This window comes from Mercenaria mercenaria, chromosome 18 (assembly GCF_021730395.1).
Source record: "Mercenaria mercenaria strain notata chromosome 18, MADL_Memer_1, whole genome shotgun sequence".
NCBI classification, from domain to species: Eukaryota; Metazoa; Mollusca; class Bivalvia; order Venerida; family Veneridae; genus Mercenaria; species Mercenaria mercenaria.
The window spans coordinates 43,622,734-43,641,474 of NC_069378.1; the positions used below are offsets into that span (position 1 = coordinate 43,622,734).

At 33.7% G+C, this 18,741-nt stretch overlaps 1 protein-coding gene across 1 annotated transcript in view; it reads left to right on the forward strand.

Annotated features, from left to right (window-relative positions):
* Positions 1-18,741, forward strand: part of LOC123538793 (uncharacterized) — a 229,838-nt gene that overhangs the window by 120,781 nt on the left and 90,316 nt on the right. The gene's annotated exons all lie outside the window — the stretch shown is intronic.

Here is an 18,741-nt window from a genome sequence, read left to right on the forward strand (position 1 = left end):
ACAAGTGGTTTTTAAAAAAAGAAAATTAAATAAAAACATTAAAACATTTCAATTAATATAATCATCGCATGGATATTAGTGCGATTACGATAAAAAAGAGAGAAAAAAAAACAACAACAAAAAAAAAAAAAAAAAAAAAAAAAAAAAAAAAAAAAAAAAAAAAAAAAAAAAAAAAAAAAACAACGAAACAATGTGAACAATGTAAAAACTCGTTGGGGTTGCTCCGAACATTTAGGTTTTATGTAAGATGATGTCAGTATACAATGCGATTGTAAATCATACATGAGAGGAAATAAAAATGACAAGAGCTGTCCGTAAGACAACTCGCTCGTTTTTTTCCAGTGCTTGTATGGAAATTGTATCTCCTGGTGTAAACTTTGATAGTAAATAACCCTTTTGTGTTTCAAGTCAAAAGCTTTAATAGAAACAGAGATATTTTACTTTATAAAAAAATTAACAAAATATTCTAAGTTAAAAAGGAGCATAATTCTGTCGAAATTCAAATCAGAGTTATGGGAATTGTTTCTCCTGGTGTAGACTTTGATATTAAATAACCACGTTAAGTTTCAAGTCGGTAGGTTTGATAGCAACAGAGATATTTGACTTTATCAAAAACTTTAACCAACGCCGACGCCGACGCCAACACCGGGGCGAGTGCAGTAGCTCTACTTTTTCTTCGAAAATAATAAAAGAAAATAAAATAAGCTAATAATTATAAGTAAATAAAATAAGCTAATAATCATATCAACGTATTCTAATGTTGATGGTGCTCTTGAAAGATAATACAGTTAATATCTTTTTAAACAAAAACATGGGACACCAACTATTACAAATGCATTTCTCGATATACTTTCAAGTTCAGTTAAATATATGCGATAAAGCAAACACAAAAGGCATGACCATAAAATATAAAGGACAGTTTCATCCGTCATGCTGTTGACTAGTATTTCATAGTTTTTCTTAAAGGTTTTTTTTTTCACTTTGAATTGCTACTTTGTACATCGAATTCCATAAAAGACGCGTTTTACTTGTAGACCCTCATAAACAATGTACCTGATGAAAATCTAACCTTTTAAGCGAGTATGTTGATAACATATACACAATTTATGAATACATTTAACAAGCGATTTGAAACAAATGTAAGATACTCTCGTGATATCATACGTTTTTGCATCATGACACTCTATCTGTATGATGCAAAACTCTCAGACAGCACAATATAATGGTTCCAAGTCACCAATTGTTTAGCGAAACAGTCAATAAATGTTAGGTGGAGACGAAAATTGTCGCACAAAATAACATATGGGCATATACACGTATTTGTTTGAATATACTATTTCATAATTAAAGCATGTGCAGATCCAGGAAGTGTCCGACAGAAACGGATTGATTTTATTTGGAAGTGAAAATAAAATGTTCCACCAAATGATAATCGCGCGTTATTATTCCTTTTTCAAGTAAAAGGACTGTCATGCCATGTGCCTCCATCCAGATTTCAGTCTTTGATGCCGAGCATGTAGACAGAGTAGATGTAAAAAGACTGAAGTTTTGACTTTCGTGATATCACATCTTCGGACGTTCAAAACTTCACTTCGTACGACAAAAAGGCCCATCTTGTATAATCGATACCGCCTGGGGACACAAATATGCAGTAGAAGTTCAAGTTTGAACAAAATCTCAATGTTTCTCAAAATCAGTTGATAACTTCATACTTCCAGGTTCAGTTCAATGTATTCAGTTAAAATCATGAGCCATACAAAACTTTATTATACTTATACTTATCGATAATGTTTCGCATCAAATTTAGTCTAATTATACATATGGATAATCGAATAACTTAATAAGCAGAAATCCTGAAACTAAGCTATTTATTTCACATAGTAATAAAGAGAAGTCTTAAGCTTACTTGGTATTACAAGTAAAACTTTAGTAGCAACGTCTGATAAAAATAAAATACAGGCATATCCGTGACGTTTTACCCCAAATATATATGAGAGACGTTGAAGGGGAAGGCTAAGGTTGAAATCTCAAACTCTCTATTATCTTATTTTGTACTAAAGTTATATCCAGAAAGCAAAGACTGCCAAAAAACTTAAAGTATGAAAGGGGTATAATTCTATCAAAAATACAATAAGAGGACCTTGTGCATAATGGACCTAGCAACTGCATATACTTTGTTTGTATGCTGGACAATGTTTATCTGAAATTACAGTAAGATATAAGCAATAGTAACAAATATATGACAGAAAAAAAACAAAGAAAATTTTAACCTTAAAAATAACCTTAGTATAACTACTTGGTGACCTTGTCCCTTGGTATAATGGGCCCAGCCACCACACATACTTTATAAGGCAATATATATGAAAACGGGTTATTATAACAGTATATTGAGCTAGGAATTAAGTTTGATAAGTTTATTTTCAATTTTCCTTTAGGCCAACTGGCCCATGAGGTTTTTACAAGCATGAAAATGGCGAGACAATTATTTAAACGGAGAAGGTTGTTAAAATTCAATTTTCTGCACAAATAGTACATTCTAATATTATAACATTAGAATTACAAAACAAAATTACACATAAGTAACCATATAGACAGTATGTACATATACAAGTTTAGACAAACGACAAATTATTAATCATGTTACTGGCGCAATTTATGTTTAAAGCGTGTACAGCTTATTATACTCAAAACAACAAGAAGACTGCAAGACAGTTTGAATAATTGATACAAATATATTGCAAAGCAAAACATTATCCTATACTTGTCCATGCTATGTTGATCTTGACGAAACGAAATACAAGGTCAACAGCTGGATCTCAGAAATGAAAGATTGTTATGTTGAGAATACGTTTGAAACTTACAAATTCAAACTGCGCTTGCATTTACATGTATTTTACCATGTAACATGAGAAAACATATACCTATACAATTCCATATAACATTCATGTAATGTTTTACTGCTCAAGTAAAGTACTGCTTAAGTACGAAATAAGTACATATTGTTTTTTCTAAGCTGAAAAGCATAATACAAGAAATTTGCAAGATTACGTGTTAATTTTTCTCTATCAGTATTTAACAATTCTATCAATTTTGGCATATTTGGTCGTCTCCAATAATAAGATGGAATGAAACGTTTTCTTAAATCAGCATATACATTGCATTCTAATATGAAATGGAATTCATCTTCTAACAAACCACAAGCATAACATTTTCTTTCATTTATAGGTGTACTGTTTGGCTTAGACCATCTACCAGTTTCTACATGCAGTCTATGAGAAGATACTCGTAAACGTGCTAGTTCGCAATAAATTTTTTTAATATTGATCAAATTGAGGTATGGCTGAACTTTAAAACATGAAATTTGTCTATAGAAAAGCGCTCTACTAGAGTTTTCTAGCCTACTTGACCAGTTTTGTACAAAATGATCTTTCAACCTGGTTTTTACAATCGATAAAAACATATCAACATTTCCTACATTTTGCATAAGCCAGGCGTCATAAAAACCTAAAGAACACAGTAAAGATTTAACTAAAGAGCACCAGTTTGTTTTATTTGGTCTGATTTCCAAATCATGTTTCAGTAAAGTATAAACATTATTAACATATTTATTACTACCTGTATGCATAATTTTTATCCAGTATTTCAAAATATTGTAATGACGTTGTGTTTGATAAGCAACTCTACCAAGTTCACCATATATAAAATCGTTTTGAGTGCTTTTTTTAACTCCTAAAATACGTTTGCAGAATTGCAAATGAACTCTTTCTATAGCATTACCCGGTACAAAGCCCCATACTTCACTACTATAATTCAAAATCGGGCTAATAAGTCTATCAAATAATTCTAGTCTATGTAACACAGATATGTTTACAAATCTATAAAGATATTTGTTCATTTGAAATATAGATTTCATTGCTTGGCCTGCAATTGTATTCTGTGCTTCAGAAAACGATCCTCCTGTTGAAAATACTACACCTAAATATGTAAATTCGGTAACAATGTCTATAACAGAGTCTTTATACATAAACTGAGTATCTGCAGGTAATCTAACACCTTTCCTTAAAATCATTATTTTTGTTTTTGTAGGGTTGACACTAAGCTTCCACCTGTCACAGTAGTCTGAAAGAATATTAAGACTCTTTTGTAAATCTTCTTTGGTACTAGCAAAAACAACTATGTCATCAGCCTATAAAATCAGAAACATATTGAACATATCAATATCTATTCCAGGCATATTGCTGCTGATAAAACTGTCTTCTAAGTCATTGAGAAACATGGAAAAAAGAAAGGGAGATAAGCACTCTCCCTGTCTTACACCGAGTGTACATGTATATTCATCACTAAGTTCGTTACAATATTTTACTCTTGTTTTTACCGATGTATACATTGAACGTATAATATTTAAAATTTGACCACGTATTTCAAGTTTAATCATTTTATATAATAAATTGTCTCTAACAATGTAATCAAAAGCCTTTGTGAAATCTATAAAAGCACAATAGAGTTGTCTCTCATTATTAATCATACGGCTAATTAAACCATGTAGCACAAAAATGTTATCAACTGTACCCATACTCGACCTAAAGCCTGCTTGTGCTTCTACGTATACACTGTATTTTTCTGCCCAATTAGATAATCTATTATTTATTATGCGGGTAAATAATTTTCCTAAAACGCTAAGCAAAGTTATACCTCTGAAATTGTTAACATCAATTAAGCTACCTTTCTTATGTAAAGGAATTACAAAACCCTCGGACCAACTTTGTGGGAAATAACCTTTCGCTAAAATTTTGTTAAATAGTAAAAGTAAAGAAGGGATAAGTACCTGTTTGCCGTGTATAATAAATTCATTTAATAACGCATCTGGCCCGCCACTTTTACCTGATTTGAGCTGGTTAATTGCTTTTGTTATTTCTAATTCGCTGATTTGGATATTCAGTTCATCAAACATAATACTAAATTCTTCTTTTTCATATCTCTCTATAAAATACATAACATCTTCATCTGGTGAATGAAAGGGATCTTCTGGATTGTTCACTGACTTAAAATATTGAGCAAAAATATCTAACTGTACATTTGACTGTTTTATGCCTGCATTTCCTTTCAACATATTCCAGTATAGTTTTGCACTTTTGAATCTAGCTTCGGTAAGTTTCAAAGATTCAGCTTTGTCATAATCAAACCTACATTTTCTTAAACATGTTTTATACAGAGATCTAGCATGATCTAAACTGACTCTATTTTCATCATTTTTGTTTAATCTATATTCATTCAAAATTCTGTTAAAAAATTTTTTCTTTTCATAGCATTCTTCGTTAAACCAAGCCTGTCAGACATAAGTACACTTTCTTTGTTACCACTAATATTTCTCTTAAATAGAGGGGAAGCAACTTCATCTATTACATGTATATTTGAAAAACTATCAATACAAGTGTCAATATCTTGACTATCAGCAGCTGAGATTATTTTAACATTTAAACTATCCAGTTTTTGTTTACAATTTTCAGACTGCAGTGTATCTATATAATCCGATTTTAAATCGCCTGACCATTTATACTTATAATTAACACGATCGTGGCTATTATTTGCATCGGACTGAATCGGTCTATCAAATTCAAAAGAAAATGTGATCAAACAGTGATCCGATAAAATATTTGGTTCTGATACAATAAACTGACCAACATATCTCAAAAGGTCTTGCGAACCAATAACATAGTCAACTAAACTACAGTCTCTATGACCAATAAAAGTATATCGCCCTAAGCCGTTATCACTACCAACACGTCCATTGAAAATTCGCAGACCAGTCTGCTTGCAAAGATCAAGTAACAAAATACCATTATTGTTTGTGTGGCCTTTATCTTGAGAATAACGTGTTATAACAGTATCGACCACATATTCATCTGGCAATATATCCAAGTGCCTAAAATTGTCGTCTGTAACATAATCTGGGCTGTCGGACGTACGAGCGTTCATGTCTCCGCAGAGTAATAGATGAAAATTATTTTCGTATTTCGAATAAAGGCTAGTTATATAATCTATCAACCTGTTGAAAATATTTGAATCAATCATAGAGTGTCTGCTACTATCATCTGGAAGAACATAACATAAACACACAAATAAATCATGTTTTATAGAAAGTTGAGAACCCTTAATTTTCACGCATAAAATATCATCGTTACTTTGAAAAACTAGTGTTTCATCCGATACATATTTATTTCTAATGTACACGATAATGCCACCGGACGGTCGTTTACTATTTTTCTTAATTTCATTTCTATTTAAAACAAAATGTTCAAAACCATTAACATGTAACTCTGAGTGTTCATCTGTCCAAGATTCTGTGAATAACACTAAGTCATGTTCATCCAAAACCCTTTTTATCTCTGGTGAAACTAATTTATTTGTTCTTTTAGAGACTAGACCTTGCACATTCAATAGCGCAAATCGCAGCGAGACCTTCTCCTGTATGTACTAATGTCCTTGTTTTTCACCTGTATTGTCACCTGTATTATCATGGCTATTTATAGCAACATGGGAAAACCGATCCTGAGTCTGTGTTTTACTGGCGCTTCTTCTCCTGTACGGACTGGCTGAATGTAAGCGCCTTTCCGACCTAGCAGAAACACGTGGATTTCGTGCGCGGCCTCTTTCATGTAAATCTGGATTTCCCATTTCATTATTACCTATAGTACTGTTTGTCGTATTTACACTTGACTGAGTGTTGGGATTTTTGTGTATAATTCAGTAATCAGGTAAAATTTCAAAATAATTTCTGAAGACTTTATTCTTCACGGTCTGCTTTACAATTGGCTGTAATTATCTTTGAAATGTATTGAATATATACTGAGTTTGACTGCAGATAAAATTGCAAAATTTTGTCATAGAAAAATATCGAATAAAGGCATAATATAGGTAGTAAAATGCACATCCTTCTACTTGCATATGTTCACATAGATATTTAAAACATAATTATGACAAATTTATTGACTTTATTGTTACCACTTAGTCATCTTTTATTTTTATGAAAATTTCCATGTAAAATTTGGAGTCAAATGGCTGCCACTGTAGGCGATGCCTTAAGCATAAGAACATTGATACAGAAGTACAGAAGCACCTTTTAGACAGATCAGATAGTAAAACATCATGTTTAAACAACATTTTTTGGTTTTTGCGTCTACACGTGTATTGTCACGTAAATTACAATAACAAGGTTACTTAGATATTAAAAACTAATTATAATGGCCTGCGAATAACTGTCTAATTGTAGTTTTAACATATCAAAACTAGTTCAGAAATTGCTTTGATTTAACGATATTCATACTTTTCTATTCCATATCATTTATAGAAGTTTTAATTAATTTCAAATAAGTAGGTAACGCACATTAATAGGCCGTAAATTACAAGCGCCCCAACAGCCAGTGGCAGACAACTTGGTTTTGTGATATGTAGAATTCTACTGCCTTATACTCTATGTATTTAAACGTGTCATATTAGTTCAAGAATGAGCAAAACACCTTTCTAACTGCATATTATGAAACAATATTTGTGTTCTTTAATTATGTTTAAGCACTGGTCTATGTGTGTCTGTAATTGCAATCACTAAATGCTAAAGAGATAACAGTTCAACAACAGTTCTATAAAGTATATAAAATACATAAACTGAGCTGTTTGTCTATCAATTTCCAAGCAACTATAGTCAAAAATAAGAGAGAACCATTAGTTTGAAATAGAAAGTCTTCTTATGTATAACAGAAGTTTGATGAGAGTCTATTTTGGGATGGGGTTACTGCACGGCTAATAACTCACAAAAAGCTACCACCACTGCAGTGCTATCACATAGTTTCTGAATTGTCAGATGTTTACCTATCCAAAAATAGCATTGAGCTTTAATCCCCTCGGATGGTACCGCTGGCCAAAATTACAGGGTCTGGCCCATGGACTATTTGTAGCTTTTCTACACAAGCTTTACAGAAATTTTTAGTTATGAAGAAAAGTCAAGACTGATTTTAAATCAGTCGCTCTTTTTAATTTTTAGAAAAGTCGGGATTTTGAAAACAAAATGGTCGTTAATGAGTTTGTAATCGACTTTTATATTGTAAGATGTGAATTTGTATCACGTGAAATGCAATAATACTAACGCTTCACGTATAACAAAGAAATCACGATATATGATCAGATGAATAATTAATATGAAATAAGGCACTGCCTCAGTCAGGAATCGATCCGACCTCAACTCATCCCATAAGATTTGAAAAGAACTGTCTAATGACACCACGGAAGGACATATATTTTTAATTCGATAGTAAATAACTCATTCGGTATATCGCATGTTACCGTAGAAGAAACGATTCAGTATCATTTAAAGGTAGATTTTTTATTAAAAATAACATTGCCTATATTTGTACTGATGTGCAAGACGTTGCGGTAGTCTGACAAGTTATGCGGACACTTATTAAGTTATTAGCACATTGAAAATGCGTAATACTATTCTTCCATAAAATCCGAAGTCAGACGCTCTGTGCATGTGATGGAAGAATACATTTTTTTTTAAATCGATATTATTTATCTCATTCGGTATATCGCAGGTTAAGTGTTAGTGTTAATTTAAAGAATACGTATGTGCAGCAATACCTTATGGTTCAAATGTTTGCAAATTTCTGGGTTGTTGGTTCGAAGCCTACGTCTTTATTTTTTTCAAATTTTATTTGCAAACAGACAGGAGAATCGCGAAAACTTATCACGATGTTGAAGGAATAATACACGTTTTTCGTGTATTAACGTCTGCAGAAGCCCACGGGATTGTTTGTTACAGAGACCGAAGGTCAAGGTCACAAACATCTCAAGGGTTTCTGCAGACGTTAATTCACAAAAACGTGTATTGTCGCTATTCTTGCATAAAAAAAATTACACAACGACTTAATGCATTGTTTTCATATGTGATGACTTTACGATTCCGGTACATTTTTAGTTATTATTATTATTATTACTATTATACCAGATTTATTTATTTTAGTTACCATTCGGTTGTTCTTGGAAACGGTAAACATGTTTTGAATATCCATAACCAGGGTACACATATCAACAACAGTATGAAAAGCGTGATTTGAAGGTTTTTGAGCATCTTAATCTTATTTCTAGTTATTACAAACGTTATATAACCCATAATTTTGCATATAACTTAAAAATTTGATTAACAGAACACAATTTTAAGAATAATAAATTTACATTCGAATTATTTTGAGTACGAACACATTTAAAGTACGGATGAGTACGAGGGTAGTGACTAGCTTTCAAGGTTTATTATATGAATTCTGCGAAAAATCAGGTAAAAACATACCGACTGATACTAAAAAAACCATGAATATAATACCTAAAAACGAGCAATAGCGCAAGTTACACGCGATACTTATTTATTCACAGTTATTAACAATACAGACGCTTTGTAAAGGGACTGAACTCAAGAAGCTAGTGCGTACATGTACACTGATGGGGGCAGTACGTTTGGGGTTGGAAACTGATACAGCTAAACATACTATGGATTTTCTTGTATCTATAATGCTACAAGAAGAGGTTGTTATGGAAGAAACAAGACGCAGTTGCCAAATGTCAGTGTGCGCAAAAATACATACATATGTCCCTGGCAAAGCATTTCAAAAATAAAAATCATGTATTAACAGCACGTGAATTGACTTGTTTGCAAAAACGACTTTTCTCCCGTTTATACATGAGCGGATCCAGTAAAAAAAGTAGTTTTTATGCAAGAATGATGTTTATATATTTAAAAATAAAAAAAAAAAAAAACCCAAAAAAACAAAACACACACATAAAAAATCGGCATCGATCACAATCGTCTCAAAAATTGTTACCTATGTGCTTGATTTCTGTTACAAATGCGATCTCATTTGTAACACCTGCTACATATGCGATCTGTTACGAATGTGGTCCTAAAGAGCACATTCAGCCTCTTTCTGACTTGGCCAATACACTTTTGATCTATGTATCAACTTCTGCAGATTCCTTAGGGATATAAGAAAACATCGCCGTTCAACAATAGGAGAAATCGTCGTGACGTCACGCATTAACACCTGTTTATCTGGTGGTGGGCAAAACAAATGATTTTAAAAATGTTTGTATATTGGATTGGAATTTTTAATTCTTAATTATTTTTCCGCTTCTTTATAGATTTTCAAAAAAAAGGTTTTTAAATACTTACAATTTTTATATTTTCGTATTCAAATATCCTTTTTTAAATGAATATCCGTTTTAAATGACATATACTTTTAATAGATACGTAGTGATGTTCAAAGCTTTTAGAAAAGCACTGTAAGTTAAGTGTTCATAATTAATCCATTTCATTTTGAAATAATAATTAAAAGAAATTTCTGAAGATGTTCATATACCGGCAGAGAAATAAGCCATTTGTTTGCTTAAATCCATAATCTTGTTATTTTAATAAAATCACATTCAATATTATCCAACTTTTGCCAACAGTTTAGAGGTTTTGGCTTTGCTGTTAATTAATGATTGATAATTTTAAATCATATCAAGTATTTTATTCTCATAATCAACAATTAGGTTAAGTTCGTTGTCTTGCCCGTTGAAAACGCCTGACTGGGCGATATCGATTTTTTTATCTGGTTGAAATTTTCTAATAGAAACAAAGAAGGAAAAAAAATTGAACAAATATTGTTTTCATGACATTGAACGCACAATATGTATTATCCTGTTGAAGTGTTCGTCATTTATTTCTCTTTACACAGATAAAAAATTAGTTATCTAAAATGAAGAATAAATCAGTCTCTTTTTACGGCATATAGTTACTGAATAAAATAAGAACCAATGGCACATGTCTCATTCTTTCCTCTGATTGGAATGTGAATCGTGATAAAATCTTTCAGTATAGAGAATATTATGGAGTCCGAGTCCGCAAGGTGGACGTAAGTCATTAAACTCTCCATTTCCTTACATCGGTGTTTTATATTTTGCAGAAATATGCAGTAAAAAGATGTATATTGCTGCATGATAAAACACGCTTTGGTGAAAAAACTACATAAACTGGAACGTTTTGTAGACAACACATGGAACGTTGGTAAACAAGACCATGTTATATCAAATATCAGTATCTAATTCGCAACAAAAACACAACACGTTAAGGTTTCAAGTATTTTATGAATCTACGTATACTAATTAAATAATCAGTTATAATTAACAATATAACAAAAACTTAACAATATAACGTGTATAAAATAAAAGTAGTACCTATTTTTTCGTATTGAAGAAATGAAATTAAAAAACTGAAGGCAGATGTCCACATATTTCTCAAAAAATAGATGCATGATATATTGATAAAATTCAACCAGAGGTATTTAATATTTCTATTTCGGTCATCAAGGAAATGAAACTCTTCTTGAACATGTATAGCAAAAACATCAAAAGGGACATAACATATTAAATATATTCTATTTGTGTGTATTTCATTCAGCAGTGATCTTGATTGCTAAGTATGATACATGACACTGTCCGCTAAAAAGCTTAGAATATAGAACATCTGGAACAGTCTGGTAACCTGCACACCCAAGGCAGACACACTACCACTTCCATATAACAGCGGTGTACTCCGTATTATCGGTGTGTTGGGGCTGTTACTGGATCTGTAAAATGGCAAATTCATAGTATCAATATTTGCAAATGGAACACGTATGTATGTTTTAAATCTAACGACATAAGAGCATTTAAAAAATTGAAATGGGTTGATTTTTTTAATGAAAAATCAAAAATGCCTCAGAGGGGATTCGAACCCAGGTCGCACAGGTAGAAGTCTAATGCTCTAACCACTATGCCGAAGAGTCGGCTTACTAACGCAGTTGTCAGAAATTGGTTTTTAAACTTACAATCTAAGCGTAACGACATCCACTCTTCAAAGGAATCATCGTTTAAGATGCCTTGTTAGCCATTTTGGCATAGAAAGTGGCATTTCCGCATTTTCGGCATGTTACAGTGTTCCGTTAGGGCCATCGGGGTTTCGTGCTGTCGTCCTAACGGCGAAATCGCAAAAACATGATGCACGATGCGATAAAGTGAAAATACGATGGCAAAATCGTGTATTCGCGTTTTCGCCCTGGATCTCTCATCGTGTTTTCGCCTTCGCGTTGATTAGGGCGAAAACAGGATATTAATAGCGCGAAAACGCGATATTTTCACATCACGTTTTCGGGATCTTGTATCGTGTTTTCGCATTTTCGCCCTCTCAACCATAAAAGCCAAACCGCGAAAACACGATGTTTTGATATATATGTACGAACTTTACAGGTACTAGTATCCTAAATGTATGACCTGATATGCAGAGTGACTGCCATTTATTGTAGGTAGTTAGAAGTATGGCTCTATCGTTTTTAACCTATAATGTAAGTCGCATTGTATGCTTGGGTATGATAATCTGAATCACGTATCATTGATAAATCTTAGTTAAAAGGTACATACATTCTTTTGGTACATATCTTTTGGCACATGTACCACTAAACCCTTGCTTTGCGAATAATTCGGGGTACAGGATCGTGTGATTATGTATATTTTTGGATACCATACATGGGTATAGATATTGCCCGTAAGTATTGACCTGGCACTCGTTAATCTTCGCCAATATTTTCGTTAATTAAGAAATAAGTTTCCAAACGTGGTTTATCGTAGAATAACCTGGGTTTTGAGTTCTTATGCGTAAGAATATATTACGAAGGCCGGCCTGAGTAATATATTGTTTAGCATAAGAACGAAAAACTCTGGTTATACTATGAAAAACTCTGGTTATACTACGATAAATCACGCCTGGGAACTTATTATTTCGATTCTAACACGACATACTAGTATCAACAGTGTAAGAAACAAGGAGCTGCTTTCAATAAACGCTTGATGCCCCCGGTGGCATCCTTGTCGATACAAAGCAACACAAGTCCAAAACGAGGTCAAGTTTAAGGTCAAGGTCAAACTGAGGTCAGGTGATGTCTGAAGATGAGGAATGGTCACAGGTTACATCTGCATCAGTATCAAGTCATTCTAGTAAGCGGTATTGATGCTAGACGAAACGGTCCCATTTGGTTAACCACGTACGGACGGACGGACGAACAAACGGACGGACAGGACAATCACTATATGCCTCCCGCATCAGTAGATGCCGGGGGCATAAAAATGGTAATTACATTTTACGACCGTGTTACGCACCTGGACTGGATGACGTCATTGCACGCGAGTGCTTTATTGCAAAATAATCCGAGATAGATTTTGCTCTACATGTATGTAGGTTATTAGTTGGTCGTGTTAGAATTTACGCTACATCTGTATCTTGAAAACATCTATATTACTGAATTAGCCTATACAGTTAACCAAAGACATGGTGACGTAGGCTACTTTCAATAAATGAACCATAAAATTCGGGATAGGTGTTGATCAAATAAGTAGTAAGTTTGCATATAAAATTTGGAAAAAAAAGAATATGTTCAGACGTAAGACTCGAAAACATAACCTTGAGATTGGCAGCTAAACGCTTTGTCTGCATAGCTACCCGCACATACGACATTTTATCAATTGTTAATTATATATGGATGCAATAGGTATATCACTGTTCATGTTCGGACACCGAAAATTAATTCACAGAAAAAAAAATCACGAGTGTCGGGAAAATACTTACGGACAATATACTGATACCGAAATACACTAAGAAAAATACTTGTGTTTCATAGGTCACAGGGGCATAATCCTATTATTTTTTTGTTACAAACTGCTGTGTTGACCAAATTCACCAATAATAAAAGGACGTAAGTAAAAGGTTTTTCAGAATCATAGTAATAGAAGGGCGTATCTACACTTAAATATTTTACTAGAAGGGTCCACTTACGCCCTTCTGTTATTTCTATAGAATTAGAAGGGCGTATCTGTCATACAGTTTTTTTTTTCGTTTTGCCGAAAACTATGACTTCTAATTCTGAGGGGTCGATTATCACGAACGGTATTTCGGGTCAAAATGGTCCAACCGCATGTGTCACTTAGTGCTACATAGGTTTATATTAGAACAGATTGTCTTCTTCTTGTTTAAATGCAGTAAGCTGCATTTACTGAGGTGAGCGCATGACCAGTTGGTCCTCTTATTTATTAATTTCATGGCGTTTAATCTTTCAAAAAAGCCGAAGTCTGGAGCTGTTTTATGCTGTTTCTGTAGGTGTTAAACGTCCTACTTTGTCCAAACACCTCAAATAATGTACAGACAATGACTATACTGTTCATTTTAGAAGAGTTTGAACGAAGTAGAAAGTTTTAGCCAAAAAGAGATACATCGTCAGAAACAGCATTAAATAGCTCCAGAATGGGACATGTCTGAAAGAAATAAACACAAGCCAAGCAACAAAAATACGACTTTTATCTCTGTATTTCGACATCTGTATCTGTGCATTTTAATCACATGATCCCATATCATGGATTTAAGTACAGTCAAATACAGATGAAGAATATTTGATGTTCGATATTCCTAGACAGAAGACAAACAGGATCCAGTTTGCAGATTTAACGAAATAACATGTCCTAATTTCGTAACTGAAATTTATCATTCCTCTTCTAAATCCATACATGAGCGTCAGTGTTTGAACGTATGTATATGCTGGTGTATATGTTTCAAATACCTCATCATTTAAAGGTATTTATATATCAAATAAATCGCGGAGGTTAAGCAAAATATCTCAAGATCTCTTGAGCAGAACACGACAAAACCGGCTGAAAAACACTCCCTGATACGCGAGTCTAATTCGTCTTCCATGTTAACGCAAGTGCAACTTGAAGGCGAAAGTGTGATGTTAAAATATCGTGTTTTCGCGTTTTCGCCCTCCATCTCCCGTCGTATTTTTTTTTGCTTTCGTGGTCAGTAGAGCGAAAACGCGTAAACACGATACAAGATAACGAAAACATGATACAAAAATATCGCGTTTTCGCGCCATCAATATCGAGATCTAAGGCGAAAACACAAAAACACAATATCTAAAGCACGAAAACGCAATACATTATTGGCATATTGTTTTCCCTTTATCACATCGTGTTTCGTGTTTTGCGCCAATGCTTCGTGTTTTCACGATTTCGCCCTTAGGACGACAGCGCCAAACACGATGGCCGTAACGGAACACCGTAGCATGTGGATATTGTTCATATCCAGGACGAGCCCCCCATTTTACGATTAAGAGCAAAACAGGGTTTTGTTTTCACAAGAAGCACAGTAAAATCATAGCGTATAGGAATCTTATTTACATGTTTAATTGACTGAACAGAGCTGAGAGCTTTGAAAGGCTCAAGATTTTAAATTTTTTATCTTGTTGGAATTAACGTTGAACCAACACAACTATAGGTCATATGGCGATTTTCCAGCTTTTGTGGTGGAGGAAGACCCCAGGTGCCCCTCCGTGCATTATTTCATCAAGAGCGGGCATCTGTGTAGAACCACCGAACTTCTGTAAGCCAGCTGAATGGCTTCCTTCCATGAATTCAATGCCCGAGTGAGGCTTGAACGCAAATAGAAGAGGAAGGTTCAAGATTTTAGGTAAATTTTAATTGCATGCGTTTTCATATACATGCATTAAGCGCGTACTATTCAAAACCTAATGCATACTATGATCAATACACATGAACTTGCTAATTTCATTTTTTATATACAGTAGCTTTTCATATTTTCAAATATAAGTTTGTACCTTCAGTATCGCCAGGGCGGTCTTGTTGTTTTAGCTTTAGCTTTTGAGCCTGGCAGAGCTGGCCTGCCAGGTCGTGGCTTACGTTGTGGTGGTGCTGCTGTAGTCTGTGAAGTTGAAGGCTGCGGTGCTGTTTCAGTTTGGTTTGCCGCAGAAGAAGATACTGCCGTAAGGGTTGCAATCCTGAAACCAAGAAAGATAAAAATTCATTCGTTTGCTGAAACACAATGATGGATAATTCCAAGATACTAGTAAATAACAGACTTTGCACATATCTAAATCGGGGTAAACTTCCTCGTTTCGTGTAAAACACTACAATCGGGGTAAAACAAGAACAACAGAAAATTTCCATGGGAAAACCTGTATGAGTGACAAAAATCAAAACTCATAAATATCTTTTTTACCTTTCAAATCTGAAAATTGGAAGTACTTATCTTCAATATTTTAAGAGTTATAATGATTTTAGGTAAGTCATCAAAGGCATTTTGAGACGTGACGTTATGAACGTCATGAAGAGTATGACGTCGATGTAAATGGCATGTCTTTTTCTAGTCATTTTGCGTATCACTAACTAAACATAATACTTTTGAATATTTAGGAACATTCTTAAATGTTTTTACTTAAAAATAACACCTAAATATTGACCTTTATCTACATACCTCTATTTTCATGATGCATTGGTACTTTGGAATTTCCGTTTCCATGACAACATATATGTCATTTATTTGTCAAATATGGTAGAATTCGATTTCCATTAGATAACTGTATTACAATAAACTTGTTTCTGGTTTCTGCATGGACGTAGGAAAAGCAGTTATTTTCCAGCATTTTAAATACTTATTATGCAATATCTATATTATGTCACTAATAGGTTTTCTCACGGAACGGCCCTGTTTGTTGTAAAGTTGTATTATAAATATTTTACTACAGCTACATATCATCATTTCAAACATGCCTATCTATAATTTTATCTATCAGTTTTGCATGTTTTAATAATTGCTGAAAATCTGAAATTTTTACAACAAAAATCTTCATATTGCTAACTTTGTATGTCCTTTGAAATTGTCCTGGGAGTATAGGTCAGCAATATCTTAATATAACCAGGAGCTCCGTTTTCAAAATGCAAAATCATGCCCCTGGGTATATGACCAAAGATGCTGTTTTTTGAGGTTCTAAGTTTAAAGATGAAGATCATATGAAGGTCAAGATCATCTATAAATAGGTCAGTTTGTAGGTCTTGCCACGAAGTTCGTTGAGTGTGAACATAAACTGTATTTGGTCATTTATGTGGCGTGTAGGACAAAAAAGATGTTTGTCAAGATTTTAAGTTTGAAGGTGAAGGTCATTTAAGGTCAAAAGCTTGCCACAAGAATTGTTGAGTTTATGTATGAACTGAAAACGGTAAAATCTGGTAAAACAAAATCTTGGGGTTCTTTACGATGACGGTCATATGAAGATCAACATTATCTACAAAGGCCTTTCCGCAAGGTTTAACGGAAGAACAGTTCAATCGCTATGCCGGAGGCGCAAAGAGTTAAGAATTTTGCACTTTTCTATTGTTCTTGTTTTAAACGCTCGGTAGATATGCCGAGCCTAAACAATGTTTTTCAAACTGACGCAGAAGAATTTAGTTAAAATAATCGCGATATCTTTATAACCTTATATATATATTGCTTTCATGTACGTGTCTGTTAAGAGAAAAGAAAACACATATTTATTTAGATTTGAAAAGTGACAAATATATCATTATAGACTTCCTTGACGGACTATTTCTGTTTCGTTTGTGACGTATTGTCACCCATTACACATGGACTATTTGGTATGCTTCAATGACAAATATAACGTTTGCCGATCTAGTTCTCTCAACTTTTGATGTTTCTAATAATCTACAAAAATACACCATTGCTTATTATCAGTTTTATTTTTCACTGGTACGGAACTACACTCAAATACGGCTATACTAGTTAAATTTACTATAAGCTGTTTTGTAAATGAAACTTTTTCCCACCTGTAAAGTAATTTACCAATCAGAAATTGGGCCCATGAAATATGTCAAACTTTTTTCTCCCTTCACATTGAGCGCTATGATGAAAAGCAAGGTACCAGTAAACATTGCATCGTAGCGGAGTTGGAGGAGTTCAGCTCTTCAACAGGGAAGGAACGATTCGTGTATTAACTAACACGGTTCAAGTGGGTTATCGATCATGGCGTCGATCTCTACTCAACCCCAATTTTCGTCGTGAACTTAGCCAAAGAATGTGCGATTTTGTGTTTATCATCAAACATACGTACATAAATATAATGAGTTGTATGCAATAATGGAACAGAAATATAAACAACTAAACGCATATGATTGTGTCCGATTATCGATCGAACATAGACACAAACATGTCTCGGGAGATATGCACGAGCTCCATAATTTAGCGGGAATATTGCACCGACTATAGGCAGAATCGCTTTTTTGGGATAAAATAAAGCCATAGGCGTCATGACGTTACTTAAGAAATTATATTTCCCCCTCAGTGATTTGTTGATGAATAAGTCATTATTTGGAGTTCAGATGCGAAGGAATTATATCACGAGGGCGCAGCCTGAGTGATAGAATAATACGCTTCTGAACGACAAACGATGCTTTTATTTAAGAGCAAATCACTAATTTGAGATATATTGTTTCGATTCTAACAGGATACCAAGGCCTTTAAAGTAAATCCTTGACGGCATTAATTAAATATTTGCCTGCTTTCAATCGGTTTCTTTTCCAGCGCACCGCTATGCCGTTTGAATCTAGATATATGACGTAACAATTGTGACGTCAGAACACTGAACTGTTGAATGGTAATTCACTGTTTTCAGCCTTTTTTGTTTTAAGTATAGGTTATAGATCATTTATTGAACTTCTAATGCAATTAAGTTTGCCGAAACGGAGCGTAGCGCAGTGAAGGCAAAACTTAATGCAATTAGAAGTTCAATAGGTGTATCTATAACCGGCTTATAGTTTAACGCCCCGTTTCATTTAACTGAC